General features: G+C 44.2%; 1 protein-coding gene across 5 annotated transcripts in view; it reads left to right on the top strand.

Moving 5' to 3' along the window:
• The window catches only part of MDGA1 (MAM domain containing glycosylphosphatidylinositol anchor 1), a 271,881-nt gene that overhangs the window by 111,099 nt on the left and 148,298 nt on the right, over positions 1–12,484 (top strand). Inside the window, exon 1 of one of the 5 annotated variants that reach the window (XM_066595296.1) lies at positions 7,718–7,785. The exons of the other annotated variants lie outside the window; for them this stretch is intronic. The gene's annotated coding sequence lies outside the window, so the exon portion shown is untranslated. Of the gene's footprint in view, positions 1–7,717; positions 7,786–12,484 lie in introns of those variants that run through there. 5 annotated transcript variants of the gene reach the window in all.

Below are 12,484 nucleotides of genomic sequence, written 5' to 3'. Positions count from 1 at the left end.
CAGTTTTACAGTGTATTAAGACATAATTACTATTGGATAATGCAGTGTAGTATTACTGTATTACAGTATAGCATTGTAATGGGGATTGCGCTCTTAGCTCACTAGTACGGTGCCCTTAAAAGTATGTGTGTGCATGTCCCCAGCAGCACAAAGAATAGACCAGTTGTACGGAAGTGCAGCTCTGCAAGTAGAGATGCTCCCAGTGGTGCAGAGATTGCGGTCACACATGGGTCGCAGACTGAGGCTCCTACAGTATGTAACATAACTGGACAGGAGGAGTATTAATGGCACATGTGGGGCCCCCAGGAACAGGTTGACATTGGGGCCCAGAAGCCTGAAGCTTGTCATCTGTGCAGAGCTGGCCGTCCCTCAGGATGACAATCATTCAGCTATGAGGTTGGAGGCTGGTGGCTTCTAGATATGTCACCAGCCGCTCGTCTGTTCCTCTCTCCATCCGATGAGAAACTGGAATGTGTGGGCGGCTGAACTGTGAATGACATGGAGCAGAGTGATGGAGATCATCCGAGGGGTCTCATTAAGAGACTGCACAGTGACACACAGCCGGGATTACACACATTGCTGCTTCTTGGAAAGACAAATTAACCCACTGATGATGTTGGTGAAAACATGAAAGAGGCAAATGTTTCAGGACCTCCACAATATATAGACCTCCACCACCTACTCTGCCTTCACCTAATAGGGGCCTGCACTACACAGCCTCCACTACATAAAGCACAATCTCCCATTTACGGACCTCCACCATCCTGCCTTCACCAAATAGGGGTCTGAACTACCCAGACTCCACCACCCTACGTCCACCAAATAGGGACCTTCACCATATAAAGGCTTCAATAGTACAGGGGCCTTCACCACACTGCCTCCAGTATGGATTCCACCTTGGTTCTCCACCACTATGCTTCTACCAAATAGGTTCTCCACCACCCTGCCTCCACCAAGTAGGTTCTCCATCATGCTGCTTCCACGAATTGGGGTCTGCACTACTCGGCCTCCTTAAAAACCTTTACCACATAAGGGCATCCACTGTATAGAAGACTTGACCACCCTGCCTCCACCAAATAGGGGCTGTCACCACTCCACCACATAGGGGCCTCCACTGTATAGAAGACCCAACCACCCTGCATCCACCAAATAGGGTATACACCCCCTGCCTCCACCAGGTAGGTTCTCCACCATGCTGCTTCCACCAATTGGCATCTGTACTACTTGGCCTCTCTAAGAACCTTCACCAAATAGGGGCCTCCACTGTATAGAAGACTCAACCACAATGCCTCCACCAAATATAGTTTCCACCACCCTGCCTCCATCAAATAGGGTATACACCCCCTGCCTCCACCAAGTAGGTGCTCCACCATGCTGCTTCCACCAATTGGGTTCTGCACTACTCGGCCACCTTAAGAACTTTCACCACATAAGGTCCTCCACTATATAGAAGACTTAACTACTCTGCCTCCAGCAAATAGGAGCCTGCATCACTCAAAAACTACACTACATAAAGGCTTCCGACTGTATAGAAGAGTCCACCACCCGGCTGCCACAAAATAGGGTCTCCACCACCTTGCCTGCATAACAGGACTAAAAGACCTCCATCTGTGACAGCCATGAGTGTGGGTTTTGTCGCACTTTTAGGGGCTCCTTCAGATGAGCGTAAGCACATAAACGCTTACAATGGTGTAAGTTTTTGTGCTGTGAAGGTACCGCTGTCGCACGCATATCTGCACATTTTACCGTACTTTCTGCGCTGCCGAGGACTGTTCACATTGGTACTGGATGCTCCTGCGCCATGATTTAAAAGACTATACAGCCTAATTAGTGTCACATCGAGATGAATGAAATCTGCAGTGAATTTTCCACCACAAACAAAACACGCTGTGGATTTGAAAATCCGGAACACGGCATAAATCTGCAGCGCAATTTGTGAACATACCCCAAATCTAGCAATTATTTTAAGAGTGGCCTTTAACTGCCCCAAGAAGTGCTGGGAAATGTAGTTCTGCCATCGCTCAACGGCTGTGTCTGTTCCCTTCATGCCGCAGCGGTTTACTGCCTGAATACAAGCAGCACACGAACCCATTACAGTAAATTAATACTTTACTACTTTAATCTGTATGCGCACACCAAAATCGCCCATGAAAGTCTAAGGGCTTCTTTACACGACCGTATGCGCAAAAACACTCGCCACAGCGTGGAACGAAGTTGGATGATGATCATTTGCGCACATGACGGCACGTATTTTTGTACTTTTTCCACATCCAGAACCCGTTCATACACGCGTGCCACACACCTCTTGCATGGATAAACCCCTTTAGTGGCGCGCCCGGAAAATCTCCGGGGCTTGCTGCACTGACCATACAGTTAAACCCCGGAAGATTTTCGAGGACAGCTCTAGTGCTGAAATGTGCAGAGCACTGAGCTGTCATCTAAATTTTGCAGGGTTTTAATTGCATTGTTGACTGATTTTTAAAAAATCTGCCCTGTGGGGCAAGACATGGTAACAATAAACCCGCCACTGAAGGGGTTAAAAGGCTATTTAGCCTCATGAGGTCCAGATAGGTTCTAGTTTCACGCTTTCCCTTGCATATTTGCGCACCTCCTATGGACTTCCATACGACCTTTGCTGTGCAAAATGCAGGAAAATAGAGTAGGTCCTATTTTTTTTCCACATGCACAAAATGCGTGCGCAAAACATGCTTATCAGAGCGAACCCATTGAAATCAATGGGTTCTATTCTCTGTGTTTAGCACATGTACATTCTATGTACCCTAAACACTATTGATTCGTAATGGGTGTTCAGATGAACATTTATTTTCACGTACCAACTAGTGGCGTGAATAAAATCTCAGCATGCCCGAGTTTGGTCCATATTCACTAACCAAAATGACCCCTAAAAGCCTATGTGAGCCTCAGAAAATGCAGCAAACACGGATGTTACATACATATTACATACGCAATATTAATGAAAATATTGTGAGCAGCCCATGAAGAGTTAATCCTCGCTGTCGCACAAGACTTGATATTCTCCATCCTTCCCTCCCTCCTCATCATTAGTGCCGGAGTCTAAACCGCATACTTGTAATTATCGTATTTACTTCACACATTAACGGCGCCGTTCAAATAAGCCGAAAAGAAGCCAACGTCGCGAAAGTGAGATGTAATGTATCATAAGTATACATCCCAAGTTATTATATACTGCAGATATTAGCTGTCTCCCGCGTACCCCCAAATTAGTGAACACCCCCCCCAGAACAATGTGAGGAGGATAGAGATAGCACTATACTTTCCGTATTTAGACCATTTTTCAGGATATCACTATGTTATCTGTGGTGTTACATAGGACTGCGGGTGATATCTACTACATTATCTGTGATGTTACATAGGACTGCAGGCCACATCTACTACATTATATGTGGTGTTGCATAGGACTGCAGGTCACATCTACTACCTTATATGTGGTGTTACATAGGGCTGCAGATCACATCTACTACATTATATGTGATGTTACATAGGGCTGCAGGTCACATCTACTACATTATATGTGGTGTTACATAGGGCTGCAGGTCACATCTACTACATTATATGTGGTGTTACATAGGGCTGCAGATCACATCTACTACATTATATGTGATGTTACATAGGGCTGCAGGTCACATCTACTACATTATATGTGATGTTACATAGGGCTGCAGATCACATCTACTACATTATATGTGATGTTACATAGGACTGCAGGTCACATCTACTACATTATATGTGGTGTTACATAGGGCTGCAGGTCACATCTACTACATTATATGTGGTGTTACATAGGGCTGCAGGTCACATCTACTACATTATATGTGGTGTTACATAGGACTGCAGGTCACATCTACTACATTATATGTAGAGATATGAATAACGCTGGTCAAACAAATTACAAAACCAGCTCTGCTACATCTGCACTTGTGATCCATTTCAATCATCAGTAAATCCGCCTGGTTACTGGGTTTGTGTTATCTGCATTTCACACTTCCCCAGCAGCTGCTGTAATACATGCAAAGACGTGAGCGCTCTGATATAATGAATAGCTTTCTAGTATGGTCTGAGTTACCGGCACAGAAAATGTTAAAAATAGTAAAAATGAAATTACAATTTTTGAGGAGGATTCAGTAGAACTGAGATAAGATAACGACTACACACATTTATTTAACTCTAACGAGAAAACAATCAGATATTCACCTGCAATTTGTGGAGGTAATTTCCTCCGGGAGCCGTCTGTTAAACACTTTATTGATTTACAACGTCCGAGTAATGATGTACACACCAAGCAGTTCATTATGGGGCACAAAGCCGCTCCGCAAGCGCAATTAGAGCCGCTATAGCAATGCTACCCCATTTGCATTCCTTCATACTGATCCCAGGATTGAGGGGCAATTGTATAGGATTGCTACCCAGTCGGTGAACTACTGTCCTAACTGTTAATAACTACTACAATACTGCTTTCTATGTACAAGAATATAACTACTATAATACTGCCTCCTATGTACAAGAATATAACTACTATAATACTGCCCCCTATGTACAAGAATATAACTACTATAATACTGCCCCCTATGTACAAGAATATAACTACTATAATACTGCCCCCTATGTACAAGAATAAAACTACTATAATACTGCCCCCTATGTACAAGAATATAACTACTATAATACTGCTCCTATGTACAAGAATATAACTACTATAATACTGCCCCTATGTACAAGAATATAACTACTATAATACTGCCCTCTATGTACAAGAATATAACTACTATAATACTGCCCTCTATGTACCAGACTATAACTACTATAATACTGCCTCCTGTGTACAAGAATATAACTACTATAATACTGCCCCCTATGTACAAGAATATAACTACTATAATACTGCCCCCTATGTACAGGAATATAACTACTATAATACTGCCCCCCATGTACAGGAATATAACTACTATAATACTGCCTCCTATGTACCAGACTATAACTACTATAATACTGCCCTCTATGTACAAGAATATAACTACTATAATACTGCCCCCTATGTACAAGAATATAACTACTATAATACTGCTCCTATGTACAAGAATATAACTACTATAATACTGCCCCCTATGTACAAGAATATAACTACTATAATACTGTCCCCTATGTACAAGAATATAACTACTATAATACTGCCCCCTATGTACAAGAATATAACTACTATAATACTGCTCCCTATGTACAAGAATATAACTACTATAATACTGCCTCCTATGTACAAGAATATAACTACTATAATACTGCCCCCTATGTACAAGAATATAACTACTGTAATACTGCTCCCTATGTACAAGAATATTACTACTATAATACTGCCTTCCATGTACAAGAATATAACTACTATAATACTGCCGCCTATGTACAAGAATATAACTACTATAATACTGCTCCCTATGTAAAAGAATATAACTACTATAATACTGCCCACTATGTACAAGAATATAACTACTATAATACTGCTCCTATGTACAAGAATATAACTACTATAATACTGCCTTCCATGTACAAGAATATAACTACTATAATACTGCCCCCTATGTACAAGAATATAACTACTATAATACTGCTCCCTATGTAAAAGAATATCACTACTATAATACTGCCCCCTATGTAGAAGAATATAACTACTATAATACTGCCCCCTATGTACAAGAATATAACTACTATAATACTGCCCCCTATGTACAAGAATATAACTACTATAATACTGCCCCCTATGTACAAGAATATAACTACTATAATACTGCTCCTATGTACAAGAATATAACTACTATAATACTGCCTTCCATGTACAAGAATATAACTACTATAATACTGCCCCCTATGTACAAGAATATAACTACTATAATACTGCCCCCTATGTACAAGAATATAACTACTATAATACTGCCCCCTATGTACAAGAATATAACTACTATAATACTGCCCCCTATGTACAAGAATATAACTACTATAATACTGCCCCCTATGTACAAGAATATAACTACTATAATACTGCCCCCTATGTACAAGTGGAAGTGTTTGCAGGCATAGAGGATCAGTATCCATTATATCTTCTAGAACTCCTGTCTCGCCTCTATATGTAGCAGCTGTCAGGTGTCCTCCCCATACAGGGTTAATGCGGAGCAGTGTCTTGCCTGAGTAGCATTATGTATTCTGCCTGGGTTATGTCTGCTCCTTTAGGGAACAGTCCATGCCAGCTGCATTATAGGCAATTTGCATAATAATCTTGTGAAGTTTCCCCACAAGCGCCGCCATAAGATACACAGTTATTGTATGGCGTCTTCGGGGGATCTGCTATATAACAAGATGCTTGACAGATCTTAAAAGACAACTATTATCAAGATGCATTTTTAGTGAGTTGTTTGACATTAAATAAAGTAAAATTCTTTAATCTATCCAGGGGTTAACACTAATGAGGGAGAGACAAATATAAAGGGCTCCCTGCTTATGTGGCCCCCTCAGCAGCTGCCCCCCTAATCTGTGCAGGTCAAGAAAATCAATCAGAGAGCAATAACATGACACCTCTTCTGGTTGTAATTGGTATATAGAGCAGTCAGGGATTGTGTCCTGTCTGTCAGGGGTGTCAGCATGGGGGTGGTCCGCTCACCAGTCAGTGGAGAGACTGTGAAGGGTGGTCTACTTCTCTAACTTTCAGTCAATAGAGGGATCATGGTGAAGGTAGTCAGCTTCTCTGATGTTGATCATTGGAAGACTACAATAAGGGTCCTCTGCTGCCAGTCAATGGAGGGACTGTGCCTGTGGTGGTCTTCCCTGCTGTGAGGGAATGTATTAGGTGGTCTGCTCCCCTGTTTTTAGTCAGTACAGGGACTATTTTGGGAGCGATCTACTCCACTGTCTGTCAGGCAGTACAGGGTTTGTGCCTTGGGCGGTCGGCTCATCTGCTGTCAGTCAATACAGCGATGGTGACTAGGGTGGTCTCCTCTGCTGTGAGTCAGTAGAGGGACAGTTCTAGGGGCGGTCTGCTCCTTGCTGTCAGCAAATGGAGGGCGTTTTTTGGGGGTGGTCTTTTGTGGTGTAGGGTAGCAGAAGGACTATTATTGGGTGGTCTGTTCCTCCGTTGTTACTAAGTAGGGGGCCTATTTTTGGGTAGTCTGCTCCTCTGATGTCAGTCAGTAGAGGGAGGATTATGGAAATGGTCTGCTCCTCTTAGGTCAGTAACTAGGGGGGCTATTTTGAGTTTGGCCTCTTCCCCGGCTGTTAGTCTGTTGAGGGTCTATTTTGTGGATGGTCTGCTCTTTGCTGTCAGTCAGTAGAAAGACTGCCTGGGATAGTTTGCTCCTCGCTGACAGTCAGTAGAGGGACTATTTTGGGGTGATCTTCTCCTCTGCTGTCTGTAAGTAGAGGGACCGTTCTAGGCGTGGTCTGCTCATCTGCTGTCTATAGGTAGAGGGACTATTTTGAGGTGGTCTGCCCCTATGCTGTCGGCCAGTAGAGAGATGATGATAAAGATGGTCTGCACCTAGCTGACAGTCAGTACAGGGACTATTTTGGGGTGATCTTCTCCTCTGCAGTCTGTAAGTAGAGGTACTGTTCTGGGGGTGGTCTGCTCCTCTGCTGTCTGTGGTAGAGGGACTATTTTGAGGTGGTCTGCCCCTCTGCTGTCAGCCAGTAAAGAGATGGTGATAGGGATTGTCTGCTCCTAGCTGACAGTCAGAGACTATTTTCGGGTGATCTTCTCTGCTGTCTGTAAGTAGAGGTACTGTACTGGGGGTGGTCTGCTCCTCTGCTGTCTGTGGTAGAGGAACTATTTTGGGGTGGTCTGCCCCTCTGCTGTTAACCAGTAGAGCGATGATGATAGGGATGGTCTGCTCCTAGCTGACAGTAGAGAGACTATTTTGGGGTGATCTTCTCCTCTGCTGTCTGTAAGTAGTGGTACTGTTCTGGGGGTGGTCTGCTCCTCTGCTGTCTGTGGTAGAGGAACTATTTTGGGGTGGTCTGCCCCTCTGCTGTCAACCAGTAGAGCGATGATGATAGGGATGGTCTGCTCCTAGCTGACAGTAGAGAGACTATTTTGGGGTGATCTTCTCCTCTGCTGTCTGTAAGTAGAGGTACTGTTCTGGGGGTGGTCTGCTCCTCTGCTGTCTGTAGGTAGAGTGCCTATTTTGAGGTGGTCTGCCCCTCTGCTGTCAGCCAGTAGAGCGATGATGATAGGGATGGTCTGCTCCTAGCTGACAGTAGAGAGACTATTTTGGGGTGATCTTCTCCTCTGCTGTCTGTAAGTAGAGGTACTGTTCTGGGGGTGGTCTGCTCCTCTGCTGTCTGTAGGTAGAGTGCCTATTTTGAGGTGGTCTGCCCCTCTGCTGTCAGCCAGTAGAGCGATGATGATAGGGATGGTCTGCTCCTAGCTGACAGTAGAGAGACTATTTTGGGGTGATCTTCTCCTCTGCTGTCTGTAAGTAGAGGTACTGTTCTGGGGGTGGTCTGCTCCTCTGCTATTAGCAGGTCCTTTGGGCAGCAGGAGGGCTTCAGTTAATATATGTATTGATACTATGTGTTACAGTCTTACCCAGCAGCATCACCAGGTGTTGGTTTATCAAGCTGTTGGTTTTCCATTGTAACATGAAGGCCCTTCTGCACCAGATGAGAAAACCAGCGCTATGAAAGAACTGCAATAGTCGGGTTACCTTGCTATATATTTTGCATTACAGTCTGATAAGATATGCCTGTACCTACCTGGGTCACCTGGCCAGGACTTCTCTGACATATACAACCTATCAATGGCCCATACTGGTTGGAAAGGGATTGGATTTTGTATGAGCGTTTTTGAGCTTTAGGCTTTTCCTTATTGCCCATCAGTAGACACCGGCTCTATTATAGGGTTCTGTATATGCTGCACCATAGGCAGCACAGAGACCACCATAGACTGCACCTTTATGAGGGTCCCACTGAACTACGAGGGAACCTGCCCAGCTCGACAACTAGATTATTCCAAGGCGCAGTGCAGATGACGATAGTCTATGATGAAGCTGACCTCCATCCCTTATTGCACAGGCACACATAAGCCACCAGAGACGTACCCGGCTGTACGTGGCGGACTGTGCTCTGCAGACAGGTTATAACAAGCCTTGTATATAATTACTCCATAGAACAGGCTCTGCTGCGTCACACACTCTATCCCGGAGCATTAGCACTCGCCTGTCAGACTCGCAGCTGAGAGATTGATGCCAGGCTCAGACTTGGCTTCAGGTTAATGAATTAATAACATGCATTTCCAGATGCAGTCCTCCATACATTGTCTGGGTGGTGGTGGGAGTCCTGTCCTTCCATCAGTAACAGGGAGCCTGAAATGACCTGTTCAGATCACAGATGTGTAACTATTATTTGCATATATTGTTTTGGTCATACCCATAATGTGTTTTATTTCACCATTGCACTCATAGATTTGCTCTCACCATAAATGAAACTTGTGCATGTAGGCTCAGGCAGCACAATAGAAATGGCCATTTATCATGAATCCACCAGTTATTAGTGATAAAGAGATTATAACAGTCAGTTTCACAGCAGACTGTAAAGCAAGATTTCATTCTCTGGAAGGAAACCTCTTCTGCTGACATCTAGTGGTTAGTAGAAAAACTACAACATGCCACTTTGCAAAGTAGTCATACTTGAAGGCTGTTTTTTGTAATGCTCATCGAGGGATCTTGTGTTTTTTTGGACCTGAGGGTTGAGTCATGATCAACCATCGCTGGTGGTCAGTTTTCCTATTACATTCTGTAAACTGGCGGATCGGCAGGATCAGTTTTCTTTGGCATTAACTGCAATGGTATTAATGTTTAGTACTCTATCACATAGGCAGATGGTGCTTTAGACCTTAAGGTTACTATCCGCTAATGATCCATGCATCCCGGTGGCTCCAGAGCTGTAGTATTCACTGAAGGGTTCGTGTACTCAAAGTTGATTATTAGAGAACTACCAATTTTGGAAGCCGCATTGCACTGGGGCTCCCAGGATTGTCTGCTGTCACCAGGAGAGGGGTAACTATTCATACCACATGTGTCAGCCTGCCTGGAGCCCCCAATGTCTGATATCACCATAATGGAATACATTTTGTCAGAATTGTATCTTTTTTGTCTGTCTCGTCCCTCATGAAGCAACGATTGTATATATCTGCCTGATTCACTATTCACCAGTCCAACTGCATGTCCATTGTATTCTGCAGACTGGCAAATGTGGCCAATCGTCAGGATCAATTTTCTCATTAATCCTCATAATATCGATGTGTTATTATCAAATTCATTGACTCTCCAGCAGTGGGTCCTAGGGCGAAAAAATCTGCTTAGATTTTAGGAATTCTGCAGCACGTCCTATATGGGATCCTATAGGCAATAAAATATGATCCTAAGCACCCTCCCAGTTCTGGTTAGTTCCCATATGACATCATTTGACACTGTGATGTCATGAAAGGAGAAGAATGGCACCTGAGTAAATAAGGCCGGTTTCACACAACTGTATTTGAATTGCGGATTCTGTGTTCGCCATTCGCCCGGACGATCTACGGTAATGATTGTAGTTTTGAAGTTTCCTTCACATCCGAGAGAACAAATTGCATATTCTGTGAGCAGAGGAAAAATCGTACCATGCTTTATTTTCCGCCCTCATTGGTGTCTATGGATGCATGCAACCCGCAGCCCATACACAATTAAGGGTGCGGGCAGACGCGCGTAGGCGTATTTACATTCGCACGAGCGCAACGTATAATCGCCCGAGCGATCGTTTTTCACCGATCACGACCAGAGCTAGAAAGCGTATTTTCGTTTGTTCCTACTTTGCAAACGGTCTTTTCGGCGATCGAATATGCGTTGGCGCGTATTTCGGTCGCATATGTTCCGTTTTTTTTCGAATTGCCGTTTTTACGCGCCGTAAAATCGCCCATGTGAACGAATACATTCGAAACCATTGCCTCAGATGGTCACGTATATACGTTTGGTCGCAAAAACGCGCCGTTTATGCGCTCGTCTGCCCGCACCCTAATATTGTGTATGTGCTGCAGAATCGCTCGCAACCTGCTAGGAGATCAGGTACGGCTAGGGAAGGAGAGAGAGACTGTGAGCTTGCTTCCACATGGACGAGAAACAGGGGGCAGCCCTCTCTCTCCCTCCCCCCCCCCCCACTCCCCGCTGCAACCCCCCACTCACCCACGGCGCCCCCCGAATCTTTTCACCCGAGTACGGAAGTACTCGAAAATCGCGGCGCTCGGGTGAAAAAGGGGCGTGGCCGAGTAGGTTCGCTCATCTCTACTTTTGAGCGATCATTTTTCATAAACTACCACTTGGTACTAATGGCTATTAGTACCAATTACTATCATGTGAGCCACCGGGAGCTGTATTCAGAGTACAGACCACCCGCTGTTCTCTGAATAAATTCCCTTTGCCCTGCCAGAGGGCCGATGGCTGAGGCAATGTAATCAGCACTCCCCAGGCAGAACACAGCATGCGGTCCATCTTACCAGCTGTTCTGTCAAATGATGGATTTTATGCCGAACTGTGAAAGATGGGCACGTTTACACAACGATTAATGTGCAAATGATGGCTTCTAAGCGAATTTTGAGCGATAATCATTGTGTCTAAATGGGCCTTAATTAATTCTTCCTGTATTTTTATTTGAGGCAAAACCTCAGGAAATGATCATTTGTTTAAGATGCTAATTTCCCCAGTCCACTGCTGCTGCAGCTTCCTATCAGCTGTCAGTTGTGTACGAAATTACAGAAAACAAGCAGCAAGCACAACTGAACTCTTTTCCATATACACCATATCCATGTATCTAATTAATTGCTCATTACTGTCACCACTTTGATTAATTGACTCTAAGTGTCAAATGGAAGACACTGTAACAGTTACTTGACCCGAGGTCTTGTCTCTCTATTGTTTTGCATCCGTCCATAGTTGAGACAATTACTCAAAAAACTCATTGATTACTGTGTGTATTTTGTGCGGCTATGAAGATTCTTCCATATTATCTGAGCTTCCTACATGTTCCTGATTGATCTGGGGCTCCGTACCACTAAGGGCGCTTGTCTTTCATCGATGTTCATTCATCTCATGAGTAGAATTCACATTTATAATCCTAAATAAATTATAGAATTCTGGATGCCTGCTGCCACCACTAGGGGGAGCTGATTACACACAGATTTATACAGCCACCACTAGAGAGAGGTCAGTGCATACAGCTTTAGGCTTCTTTCATATGAGCGCATATTGGACGGACATTTTCACGGCCGGCCGATATTCACTTTGTTCTGATTCATTGGATTCCAATCCATCAGATCACATGGGCGTATTTGTGAGACGTAAGAACACCCGGCCGAGCCAATATAGCACGTTTTTATGTTGGATCCAAAACATAGTCCTGGAACTATGTTTTGGGCCGAAATACGTCGGCCGCTGCA

Source organism: Eleutherodactylus coqui, chromosome 3 (genome assembly GCF_035609145.1).
Source record: "Eleutherodactylus coqui strain aEleCoq1 chromosome 3, aEleCoq1.hap1, whole genome shotgun sequence".
Lineage (NCBI taxonomy): Eukaryota > Metazoa > Chordata > Amphibia > Anura > Eleutherodactylidae > Eleutherodactylus > Eleutherodactylus coqui.
Note: the sequence above shows the minus strand (reverse complement) of the source record. Positions and strands in the feature narration are given on the sequence as shown.